The sequence below is a fragment of the Borostomias antarcticus genome (assembly GCF_949987555.1).
Source record: "Borostomias antarcticus genome assembly, chromosome: 18".
NCBI lineage: Eukaryota > Metazoa > Chordata > Actinopteri > Stomiiformes > Stomiidae > Borostomias > Borostomias antarcticus.
Genome location: NC_140251.1, coordinates 7331389 through 7339753, shown reverse-complemented (window position 1 = coordinate 7339753; position 8365 = coordinate 7331389). Strand labels below are relative to the sequence as shown.

At 42.9% G+C, this 8365-nt stretch overlaps 1 long non-coding RNA gene across 1 annotated transcript; it reads left to right on the top strand.

The window, feature by feature from the left end:
• The first annotated feature begins 2267 nt into the window (after positions 1-2267).
• On the top strand, positions 2268-3406 carry LOC311321208. Its single transcript, XR_014630874.1, has 3 exons — positions 2268-2332; positions 2675-2829; positions 3007-3406. It is a non-coding gene; the product is annotated as an uncharacterized lncRNA (long non-coding RNA).
• The last annotated feature ends 4959 nt before the right edge of the window (positions 3407-8365 follow it).

The following is an 8365-nucleotide window of genomic DNA, read 5'->3' as shown; positions in this document are numbered from 1 at the left end:
TATTTTAGATGAGTGAGAATAAATTTAATTTGAATATCAGTTCTAATTGTGGTTTGTCATCCCTGGGCGGAGGTGTGTGTGTGTGTGTGTGTGTGTGTGTGTGTGTGCGTGTTTGGGAGGGGGGGGGGGGGGGGGGGAGTCATTTGCCTGTCTTGAGAGGCTTAAATCAGATTTACTTATATTTAAGTAAGCATCTATGGATTATGGATGCACTAGAGCAGTCTTAATATCATGGTCAGATCTTGACAAGAACTCTGAATGCAGGAGCTGTCATGTCATGTTGAGGGTTAGTCTTGAGGTAGGACTGGGACGTTATCTGTGCACCACGTCCTTACACATATCAGCAGGGGACATCAACTTCAGAGTCAAAATAATTTATTATAATAATAAATAATTGCCCACTCAACGGGCACTAGGACCCAAGGAAGTACAGCCAGAGTGCACTCTATACTGATCCTCTCCATCATTGTTTTCCACAGTTCATGTGATTTGTAGCATAATGCTGCATTGTGAAGCAGAGGGCACACCATAATCTGTTGGTTTTTGTGTCATCATCTGTTTATTCATACAGTTATCAAACATTTATTGAGTGGAAATTTGCCGTAGCTCAATACAGTACTGTTCACAGTAAAACAAACAGTAGATCAGTTGTAGATCCTAGATACAGCCATGATGCTCAAAGACTATTGTGTTATTGACATTATTTGATAGTAAAACAAAGAAAACAAAACAGAAAATGTTTGTTACAATGTATATCAAGCGAAAATGATCTCTTTAAATACCATAAATCCTATAATTAGAAGAGCAATTGTTATGGTTTGGGCCGGGTCCGCCCCGGCTCACCCCCTGCTCCCAGTCTGGACCCTCGCCCCTGCCCCAGATCCCTGGTTCGCCCTGCTCACCCCTGCCCCGGACCTCTGGTCCACTCTGCTCGCTCCCGGTCCAGACCCTCGCCCCGGACCCCTGGTTCGCCCTGCTCACCCCCTGTTCCCGGCCGGGATTCCTGACCCTGAGCTCCTGTGCCCCCTGGACCCTCCTGGACCCTGAGCACCTCTCCTCCCAGTGACTGCCCCTGCACTACCCCCAGAGACCTTTATACATGATCACATTGTCACTTGTTCTGCCTCCCTGTGTGTATGGTCTTGTGTTCGTTGTCTTGTCTTTTATGTTGGTTTGTGTCCCTCCAGAGCCAGCTCTAGTCCCATGCCACTCCTGTCCCTCTAGCTTAGTCTTCCCATCTAGTGCCCTCCTTGAGTTTCTAACTCCCACCTCTAGTTTCCTGCCCAGTCCCATTCCCAGTCCTAGCCTCATTCCCTGTTCCCTTCCCTTGTATCCTAGTTCCCTCTGTCCTTGTGTTGGTGTCTTGTTGGAATCCCTCTATGTCCTTGTCTGGGTGATTGTCTGTACCTGTGTCTCGTTATGTCTTGTTGCACACCTGTACGTTGTTCCTTGATTGTTCTCCTTGAGTATATATGCCCTCCTGTTTCCTTTGTTCTCTGTCGGTTCATTGTCATTGTTAGTGTGTTTCCACCCAGTGTTCCTCTGTTTTATTTTTGGAATTAAAACTTTATTTTCTGAACCTGCGCTGCCTGCCGTCTGCTTTTGGGTCCGACCTCCACCAGCCTCAAACCATCACAGTAATATCATATACAATGACAGCAATGCATATTGTTCAATCAACCAAATGCAAAATACATTTAAGAAAACAAATAATACTAATTGTGTGCACAAGAAGGAATTGGTACTGTACCAACAGCAGCAACCTTTCATCCTTCCTCCAATAGAATCAGGCATGCAAAGCCAAGAATTCTATAAGACTCCTATGTAAAGACCTTATTAGCTATTGTTACCCATGGCCTCTGCGTTGATGGGAACTAGCCTATACCAACGTGAAATCATGCATGAAATGGGAGGGCAAAAGGCGCATACTGATCTGAGATCTGTATTTATTATTTGTACACATGCTACCACTGGAGCCGGCCGTGTCCGAATTGCATACTACCTGCTACATGCTATATAGTAGGCACTATATAGTATGCATACTGCATACTATATAGTACCTACTGTTCCACAAAACGCGTGTAGTATGCGAGAAAATACAGCATGCTACTCGAGTCATCCAGCGGAAGTGACGGGATACGATACTGTTTACTCCCGCGAAGCTGTGGTACAATTATCCGGTGTTTTCTGTGATCATTTTGTGTATTATCCACAAAAATGTAGCCTTTTCCTGTCATGGGATGTGCGGCTGCTGCTGCCCTCAGGAGAAGACGTGTTAACGCTGCAAGGAGAAGAGCCGTCATGAGATCTTCTCGACATGCTTGTAGTTGAGGTAAATATTGAACGTTAGCTTGCTAGCTACGCTAGTTAGCTAGGTTAGTTGATAGCCCCGCATGTGCTGGCTTGGGGCTAGCTATACTGTTACATTTGTACCAGGGATGTTATATTAAATAGATTCTGAGAGGCAGGTAAGCAAAACAATAAAACTCAACTCATTTTAAAGAGGTGGGTAAACTGAGTTTACCTGGGTTTACTCATCACTACACGCCTGCTTTGTAATGTTACATTTTAGCTCTACAGATAATGACATCTATCTATTATCACATTGTAAAGACAAGTATATGCCATACGCACAAATGAGTTAAAGTTTGCCCTAATAATATTCCCCTTGTAGGCTCACATGGAAGACAGAGGTCCTCACCAAGTCAACCTCCACGTCCCTGCTGAGGACCTATTTTGACGGCTGGACACAAGGAGGGACTTAAGATTGTCAAAATCGACACAGAGGAACCTTGGTGATGGTCAGGAGGATGGGGCAAGACCATGGAGGTGCTAATAATAGCAATAACAATAATAATTCATTGCATTTAGAGCTTTTCTCAGTACTCACCCTTTACAATGGTCTTGTCATCTTGCCAGCATTACCTTAGTCATTTATTTAGCAGACACTTTTGTGTGTCTGCTAAGCGACTTACAGTAGGCCTAATTGCATTTAACCATTTAAAGGTTGAAGACCTTGATGGGGGCCATGGTCCTGCTGCTGCAGATCATCCCAACCCTGGAGATGGCCTCAGAAAGTGTCTCGCAGCGGCAGCATCAGCACCAGCACAAGCTGCCTGGATCCCAGCTCTTGGTGAGCACGACTACCCACATCCTGCCATAAGTAGTCAGTCTATCAGTTCATGAGTGTGCTTTACCTTGTTCCTTATAGACAGCCTTGAGGCTTTAAACACTGATCAGTTGATTATAGGCAGCCTTGAGGCATTTGTTTAAATGTATGTGTAACACTGTACATAGTAATCAGTTTAAGTATTTTGGGGGGAGACAACAGATCAGCGTTCTCCTGTCAGTACCTTTTGCAAGGAAAGCTAATGATCTGACCAAATATAAACAAGTCAAAAGTATATTTGAAGACCATTGTGTAATAAAAATATCCAAGAAATGTTTATGGTTGTGTTTCTTCCATTATACATGTAAAGGTTACTTCTTGATGTATTAACATTTCAACAAAGTGTAATATCTACACATCAGACACATTGTCTTGATATGTCTACAGGTCATGTACAGTAACTTGGAAGGTCTTACAACACGCAGAGCGCTTTGGACATGTAACTCCCTTATCAAGTAGTCGTTAGTCAGACACATTAAACTGAAGCTTTCATAACCGTCTCTGAATAATTCCAATGAAGCATTGTGAACCAACATGTGTGTTCTGTCTTTTATGCCTAATTGCAAACTACAATGTCCATTAGGAATGTTCTTTTACTCTAATGACTGGTTTTAGGTATAGTGACATTTGTTCTTTGACTGGGAAGACATTACAAGGAATTCAAGAAAATACATTTAATAAAAAATAACAAAAACAATAATGGAACAAGATTTTTTTTGACTGAGGCTTCTAGAAGCAACATCAGCCGGTCCTCCCTCTCCTTAAACAACCCCCTTTCCTCCCTCCACTCAGCCTTCATCTCTGCCTTCTCTCTCCCCCATTCAACATCAGCCGGTCATCCCTCTGGAGGACGGCCAACTCTTCCCTGTTTACGGGGAAGAGAAACCACGCTGAAAGGCTTGGAGTAAGTTAACTAACGTATGCATTGTTGTTCAGAAGCAATCCAGCGGTCTGTTTACTTTGGATATTGATTTATGTAGGACCTACATCTTAGAAGCTGGGCTGCAGGGGACGACGGAGACAGCCTGGATAAAGCACGCAGAGAACCTTGTAGCCATGTACAAGGTGATTTTGATCTACAGGCTACATGATAGCAAAGATATTGATAGGGACTCACAGTTTGTATGACACTAGAAAACTTATCTAACCTCATAGGAACTGGGGTCAGCACAGAGGGAGGGGAGGCCACAGCCGCTTCGTGGAAGTGGTACGGGGTCTTGGAAGAGGCGATGGGGGCCACCCATGCAGCCGTCCTCCAGAGGATCATCGTCCCTGGTGTGGTCGTTGGTCCCTGTAATACATCCAGAAGTATTATGGGACAATGAATATTAATATATGATATATGAACAGTTGAACTCGTTTAAATCATGGAATGAACAGACAATTGTTTAAACAACTTCAAGTAACGTTAGGCTCGGTGGCTTAGGTTAGCCATTTAACTCATCACAATTTCGACATTTCTTGCACATTTCTTAAGCGATCATGGTCATATTACATGGAAATGTTAGTCTGTTTCTCTCGATTCTAGCTATAGAAACATCTAAGATTTGACATGAATACGTTTTGAGCAAGAGCCGTCTGAACACCTGTAACGTTAGCAGCCTATTAACGTTGGCTGGGCTAGCTAGCTAACGTAACGTCCACCACAGAGATCAATGCAAGCAGCTAGCTATCATGACGTTCTTTTTCGAAATGTCATTTCTACCCCACCTATATACACAAAACTGCATTTGTAGCTCTGTGTCGTTATAACTAAGATATCTGTCCGGAAAAATAATTTTTCCATCGACAAATTAAGTCAATACTTACATTTGAAAACTCCCGCTGCGGTCCCGGAGATCTCTTCGTTCGCCATCTTTTTTTATTTTTCTCACAGCCCAGTGACGTTTCACCTCTCGACTTCCGGAACAGTATGCTCTGGACTATGCTACATTTACGCCCATTTTTTCGCCGATTTCGCCTACTATATAGTACCTACTATATAGTAGGCGAAATACAGTATGCACAGTTTTGATGCAGCATGCTGCATCTCGCCTACTATATAGCAAGTAGTATGCAATTCGGACACGGCCGGTACCCATCACTTCTTCCTGAACCGTTTATTGGGCGAATAAGTTGAAACGAGGCACATTTGAGAGGTATTATTCACTCTGTAAAATGATCTTAATTGAGACCATTCTGCCTTGAAATAAATGTATGGACTTAGACTCTGGCCTTGCATTTATTTGAAGTCTTCAGGGCCGCGAAGCTACAAGCAAGGCTATAAAAGGGGCAAATTAAGCCACCTCGAAGAAAATAATTTCATCATGAACAGTTAGAAAACTCTTAACTTCGGTGAGTAACGAAATCATATTATACCTCGGTTAATTTGTTTTGTAAAGTGAATTATTCATAACTGTTTAGAGCCTACGATTTTATCATTAGATCTTTGAAGACGTGCGCTGCTGTAGCTACAATGCATCCGGAAAGTAGCCTATAACTGTTCAGTTTATTTTAGCCTCCCTCTTGAGATCTTTGTAAAAGTGAGAGCTTCTGTAGCTAACAGTGCATCCGGAAAGTAGGTACATCCGGAAAGTAGGCTACTCACACTCTGAGTGTAGATTAACGTTACAGTGCATTCGGAAAGGCTACTCCTTCACTTTTTCCACATTTTGTTACAGCCTTATTCCAAAATTAATTCAATTTCTTTGAATAAAATATCACTAATAAGTATTCAGACCCTTTACTCGGTACTTTGTTGAGGCAATGCACACACCTGTCTACTGTAATGTATGTAAAGTAGTAATAACCCACAGTTGACAGTGAATGTGAGCCAAAATCAAGCCATGAAGTCAAGGAAATTGTCCGTAGACCACCGAGACATATGGGAAAGGGTACAAAAAATGTTCTGCAGCATTGATGGTCCTGAAGAACACAGTGGCCTCCATCATTCTTAAAGGTAGGATAGGTAGTTTGCTTTTGGCTTTATTTGGTAAAATTGGGTTCTTTTGAAAAAGATGATCAATCGGAGGCCTTGTTGATGTCAAACTACCTACCCCACCTTTAAATGGAAGGAATTTGGAACCACCAGGACTATTCTTAGAGCTAGCCAAAGTTGGTAAACGGGGGAGAAGGGCCTTGGTCAGCGAGGTAACCAAGAACCCGATGGTCACTCTGACAGAGCTCCAGCGTTCCTCTGTGGAGATGGGAGAACCTTCCAGAAGGACAACCATCTCTGCAGCACACCACCAATCAGGCCTTTATGGTGGAGTGACCAGACAGTAGCCACTCCTCAGTAAAAGGCACATGCCAGCCCATTTAGAGTTTGCCAAAAGGCACCTAAATGACTCTCAGCAGATGAGAAACACGGTTGTCTAGTCTGATGAAACCAAGAATGAATTCTTTGGCCTGAATGCCAAGCATCATGTCTGGAGGAAACCAGGCACTGCTCATCACCCGTCTAGTATGTGTGAACCATATACATGGCAATAAACAGATCTTGAGTGTTGAGTCTACAGTAAAGCATGTTGGTGGCAGCATCATGCTGTGGGGATGTTTTTCAGCAGCAGGAACTAGGAGACTAGTCAGGATCGAGGCAAAGAACAGAGAGATCCTTGATGAAAACCTGGTCCAGAGCACTCAGGACCCCAGACTGGGACGAAGGTTTAACTTCCAATGGGACAACGACCCTATGCACACAGCCAAAAGATAAAGAAGGAGCGGCTTCGGGACAAGTCGGGAATATCCTTGAGTGGTCCAGCCAGAGGGTCATACCCCATCAGACTTGAGGCTGTAATCACCGCCAAAGGTGCCTCAACAAAGTACTGAGTATACCGAATACCCATGTACATATGATATTTCAGGTTTTTACTTTTCAATACATTCAATTTCTAAAAAATGTTTTTCACATTGTAGTTATGGGGTATAGATCGATGAGAAAAAAATTAATTTTATCAATTTTTATAATAAAGCTGTAACATAACCAAATGTGTAAAAAGTGAAGGGGTGTGAGTACTTTCCGAATGCACTGTAACATAAGCCTTAATCTAGACTCATTCTAGCTGACAATAATGCCTCCCCTGCCAGGAGACTAGCAGAGTCCCAAGGAGCTGCTCCATCCTCCAGCACATCTGTTAAATCTGCAGCACAGGTGAGTTATAATGATCTGGTTCTACAGCATAGGCGAGTTATAATAGACCTGTCACAACAGGTGAGTTATAATAGACCTGTTACAACAGGTGAGTTATAATAGACTTGTTATAAAAGGTGAGTTATAATAGACCTGTTATAAAAGCACAGGTGAGTTATAATAGACCTGTAATATAATAGACCTATAATAGACCTGTTATAAAAGGTGAGTTATAATAGACCTGTTATAAAAGCACAGGTGAGTTATAATAGACCTGTTACAACAGGTGAGTTATAATAGACCTGTTATAAAAGCACAGGTGAGTTATAATAGAGCTGTTAGAACAGGTGAGTTATAATAGAGCTGTTAGAAAAGCACAGGTGAGTTATAATAGAGCTGTTAGAACAGGTGAGTTATAATAGAGCTGTTAGAACAGGTGAGTTATAATAGAGCTGTTAGAAAAGCACAGGTGAGTTATAATAGAGCTGTTAGAAAAGCACCAGTGAGTAATGATAGACCTGTTATAACAGGACAAGTGAGTTTTAATAGAGCTGTCACAACAGCACAGGTGAGTTGTAATCCTCTCCTCTACAGTCCTCTCCTCTCCTGTCTTTTTTCTCTCCTCTCTCTCCTCTGTCACTCTCTCTCACTCAAGCTTCGCCAGAGGAACCTCTTTTACATATCTTTCTCTCGATTATAGCCAATTAGAGAAATCACTCATAGTGATTTCGAGTCAAGTGGCAAATACTGTGAGAGTCGCCTACTGCTCCGCAACCAGTACGCGTGCACCATACCGAGTGGAAGCCCTGTCGAATGCGACATTAAACCAAACATAATGGCTGCACTTATATAGCACTTTTATCCAAAGCGCTTTGCAGTGGCCTCTCATTCACCCATTCACTCACACATCAATGGCGGCAGCTGCCATGCAAGGTGCTAGCCTGCTCATTGGGAGCAATCTGGGATTCAGTGTCTTACCCAAGACACTTCGATATGTGGACAGGGGGAGCCGGGATTCGACGACCTGCTCTACCTCCTGAGACACACTACTGCCATATATATGACATTGCAACATTGCAATCTGAAAC